Raw genomic sequence first — 5158 nt, 5'->3', positions numbered from 1 at the left:
AGCCACATATGACTCTTGGTAAAATTGTCTCTTTCTTCTGTAAGTGATGCTAGTAAAACAAATGTATATTACAATAAAATTATTATTTAAAGTACTACATTGACTTTTTCTTTTGCATAGGGTAACCTTTAATGGAATTACAAAACAGAACTCCCAAATAATCAAGTTAAGATATTTTTTAATTTAAACAAATTTTAAAATAAGGAAAAGTACAGAAAAAGAACGATAAAGTAAAAAGTAAATAATAAACATAAAATAAGATGGAAAGAATAAAATGACATGTATTATCACCCTTAATGTGTGTAGAGTCAATAGTCACATTAAAAGAGTATTAGATGGGATCATAAAAGAGACTAAAGCCATATACTTTTTAAACTGACCACCTCCAACCCCTCAAAAAAAAAAAAAATCCTGAAAACAAAGTGATCATCAATAGCCACAAATAAAAGAAGGCTAGACAACAGGGTAGTAGGCCAAAGCAAAACAAAAATGTATAATAATAACAAAATTGGCAATATCAATGTTAGAAAAAGTGAGATTTTAGCTGAAAACTACTTGTTAGGATAAAGTGGTTTGCTATAAAAAAGAAAAGGCAAACATTTGTCAAAATAATATTAGCAATAAATAGAAACTACACATGGATTTTAAAAATAAAAATCCAAGGAGACTGTGATAAACATAACTATAGGGAGACATTCTAATTTGCTTCTTTCAGAAAGGGTTAGAATAAATAAACAATTTTTACTTTAGGATGTAGCTGAATTGAATACAACAATTTGATTTTAAAACTATAGAATGTAAAGTTGGTAAGAGCATGGCATGCCAATAATGCCGGGTACAGAGCACTCAATAATTATTCAAATAGAAAATCTTACTTCCTTCCAATAGAAAACAATATATTTGTATTTTAAAATATAAAAAATCTTAAATTAAAAATTACAAGTACAGTAAATAATAACATTTGGATCACATTGAAAATCAAAATGAAAGTGACAATGCCAGAGATTGATGGAGGATCACGTAAAAATCTTGTTCTGTGACTTTTTTAGAATTGTCAGTTTGCTTGACATATTGAAACCCTATTTTAAACAGGTGTTAGATATCATTGTTGAAAGCCAACAAAATACAGGGGTGGGCAAAAGTAGTTTTATAGTGAGTACATGAAACAGTTTATTCTTGTATTATTTATTAATTATTGTATTATTTTTCATATGAACAACTGGAAACCTACTTTTACCCACCCATTTATATGATGATGAAATATAATATTCAAATTAATTGCTGCAAGAGGTATTCTATGTTTATTCTTCAAAGGTGTTTTCTTAAGTCAGTGTGCTTCTGCCTTCTTTCCAGATGAGCTGAGGTGAAGCCGAAGCATTTCATAATGTACCAACTGGGGAAATAAGAGAAACCAGGGGGAACCATTTCTTCGTGATTCTCTGTGGATAGAAACTCACCTGTGCTGTCTGCCATCTCTCATACTCTAGTTTACCCTGGCATCAGTGGCAAATAGGACAAAAAATGTTGTCAGATAATCTGTAACTGACCAAACAGTGTCTCATCCTTCTTTCTTAATTTATACCAATTTATCAATTTATTTCTGATTGACAAAGAAAATAAGGGATGAATGTTTTAACAAGCATATGATAAAAATGCTGAGTTTTTCTGTGTTCACTTCATGAGAAGTATGAGAACTGTCTAATAATTCATACAGTATGTTTTTAAACTTAAAAAAATACAGGATAATTTCAAGCATATAAAAGTTAAAAGAAATGGTATGAGGAACCCTAACAAATAAATTAGCTTCAACAGTATCATTAATTTGGCTACCTTCTTATACCAACTCCACACATTTTCATTTTATTTGTTTGTTTGTTTTGTTGTAGTATTTTAAGTCAAATCTATTTCACCCACAAATACTCAATATCTGAAATACAGATTGGTTTATTGGCACAAAATCTAAACAATAACTTCTAATATACATTAATTATCAAACTAATAATATGGTTACATTTCTTTATTTGTATATAACTATATGTTTAATCTGGTTTATAAGGTACAATTTAGGCCAAGTCAATTATTTAAATAGTCTTTTACAATAGCTTAGGTTTGCTCTTCAGTTAAACCTTCCCTTCTGCTTTTACAGATAAAAAGTCATCTAGATACACATTAAAGACTTGGGTAGTTTTTGCATCTTTGGATAATCAGGAGATTTCCTCGGATTCAAGTTACTCCTTAAATGCCTTATGGTTACAGTTTTAGATATCTTTGGTCCTCTACAGCAGCCATCAAACTATTTATGCCAAGGGCCAGATAGTGAACATTTGAAGTCTTATAGGTCATATGGTCTCTGTCACACTTCCTAAATTCTGATGTTATAACACCATTGTATCCACTGACAGAACATAAAATAATGAGCATGACTGTGGTAAAATAGAGCATTGTTTACAAAAAATAAATAAAAAAACAGAGGAAGGGTCATACTTGGAGACCTGATTCACTTGGCCATGCTAAATTATGTTGGCTTCCTTGCTATAGCCTGTGGGTGGCATTTCATGGATAGTGGGTACAACAGAGTCTGCAGACTAAACTACCTACATCATTCTCTGGCTCTTTATTCATTAACTGTGTGGTATCTAGGAAGTTACTTAACATTTCTGCATTCAATTTCTTTATTTTTAAACAGGAGATTATATAAGTAATTATATAAGGTATAAATAAAGATTAAGTTACTAAACACATGTGAACAGCTTAAAATAGCATTGGAGAAATAGTAACAATTACTTAAATTATTATGGTCTTGGGAAATGTCAGCCTTTCAGCCCTCATTGACTCAGTCTCCACTTAAATCTTGACTGCAGAGGTCTGAGTTTTTTGCCAATTTATTTGAAGTGATTGTGCTCAGGTTATTCTGGAAACTCTGTTGTGCAATATCCTTGAGAAGTCCATGCCAGTCCTTTCTTATCTAGGGCCTTGCCCATCATCCACATTTGTCTCTCTTTCTGGATCTCCTTCTTATAGTATCTTAAAACTAGAATATATAAGACTTGCATATATACATATATATATGTATATATGTATGTATATATATACATATATATATATTCTTCACAATATTCTTAGAATTAGCTTTGCTACCATACATACAGAAGACATTGTGCCTACAGCATAGAATTACTCTATGATTTTGGTAGAAAGAGAGGCAGAAAGAGAGAGAGAGAGAGAGAAAGGGAATTTTAGCAGTGGAGTTGGAAGGGCACTAATCATTGATTATGGTTGGCAAAATTTATTTTCTTTTTGCCTAAACTAATAATGAATGTCAAAAGAAAATTCTTTTTTAAAAACTTGAGATTTCCTCTTTATATTTCTTCTTAATGAAACTTTCCCTCATTCTAAAAATGTTGCCAAGGTCACACAAAGGTGAAAATTAAAGAAGACTGCTTGCTTTGGCAGCACATATACTAAAATGGAATGATACAGAGAAGATCAGCATGGCCCCTTTGCAAGGAAGACACACAAATTCATGAAGCATTTCATATTTTAAAATTTTCACTCCAAAGAAACAAAATATACATTATTTTCAAGTGCACATGGAACATTTTCAAAGACAGACCACATGGTAGGACACAAGACAAGCCTCAACAAATTCAAGAATATTTAAATTATATCAAACATCTTCTCAGATCACAATGGCATGAAACTAGAAGTCAACCTCAAGGAAAAAACTCAAAAACAGTCAAATTCATGGAGACTGAATAACAAGCTCTTAAATAATGAATCGGTTAACAATGACATCAAGGAAGAAATCAAAAAGTTTCTGGAAACAAATAATAATGAACACACAACAGCCCAAAACCTATGGGACACAGTGAAGGCAATCCTGAGAGGAAAGTTCATAGCAATACAGACCTATCTAAAAAGGATAGAAGAACCTCAAATAAACAATTTAACCCTACATCTACAAGAACTAGATGAACAACAACAAACAAGGTCCAAAGTGGGTAGAAGAAAGGAATAATCAGGATCAGAGCAGAATTAAATGACATAGAGACAAAACAAACAATTAAAAAAAAACCAAAACAATAAAACCAAGAGATACTTCTTTCAAAGGATAAACAAAATTGATAAGCCTTTAACCAGACTCACCAAAAAAAAAAAAAAAAAAAGAGAGGACCCAAATGAACAAAATTAGAAACGAAAGAGGAGAAATCACAACCAAAACTGCAGAAATAAAAAGGATCATTATGAAATTACTACAAACAACTTATATGACAAAAAATTTGACAGCCTGAGTGAAATAGACACATTTCTGGAAACATATAATCTTCCAAAACTGAATTGAAAAGAAGCAGAAAGTCTGAATAGATGGATCACAACTAGTGAAATTGAAACAGTAAGCAAAATGCTCCTGGCATACAAAAGCCCCAGACTAGATGACTGCACAGGCAAATTTTATTAAACATTTAGGGAAGAAATAACTCTTTTCCTTCTCAAACTATTCCAGAAAATCCAAGAATAAGGAAGACTCCCAAACTATTTATTTGAGGCTAGTATTATCCTAATTAACAAAACCAGGTCGAGACACAAAAAAGAAAGAAAACTGCAGGCCAGGCTTGCTGGTGAACATAGATACAAAAATCCTAAACAAAATATTGGCAAACTGGAGCCAGCAATATATTTAAAAGATCATACACCACGATCAAGTGGGATTCATCCCAGGGATGCAAGGATGGCTTAATATTCGCAAATCAATAAACATAATACACCACATAAACTAAATGAAAGGCAAAAATCACATGATCATATCAATAGATGTTGAAAAAACATTTGATACACTACAACATCCATTTATGATGAAAGCACTCAGTAAAGTGGGAATAGAGGGAGCATACCTCAACATAATAAAGGCCATATATGAGAAATCTACAACCAACATCATACTCAATGGACAAAAACTGAAAGCTTTCCCCCTAAGATCAGGAACAAGACAAGGGTGTCCATTCTCTCCACTTCTTTTCAACATAGTTTTTGAAGTTCTAGCCACAGCAATCAGACAAGATAAAGAAATAAAAGGCATCCAGATTGGAAAGGAGGAAGTAAAACTGTCATTATTTGCAGATGACATGATACTGTACATAGAAAATCCTACAGTCCATGA

The 5158-nt window shown here is 31.9% G+C and overlaps 1 non-coding gene across 1 annotated transcript; it reads left to right on the top strand.

Annotated features, from left to right (window-relative positions):
* Positions 1-3441: 3441 nt before the first annotated feature.
* On the top strand, positions 3442-3543 carry LOC150010379 (U6 spliceosomal RNA). Its single transcript, XR_016511467.1, has one exon. It is a non-coding gene; the product is annotated as a U6 spliceosomal RNA (small nuclear RNA).
* The last annotated feature ends 1615 nt before the right edge of the window (positions 3544-5158 follow it).

Source organism: Furipterus horrens, unplaced genomic scaffold, assembly GCF_987537825.1.
Source record: "Furipterus horrens unplaced genomic scaffold, mFurHor1.1.pri manual_scaffold_5, whole genome shotgun sequence".
Classification (NCBI taxonomy): domain Eukaryota; kingdom Metazoa; phylum Chordata; class Mammalia; order Chiroptera; family Furipteridae; genus Furipterus; species Furipterus horrens.
This window is presented reverse-complemented; position numbering and strand designations above follow the sequence as displayed.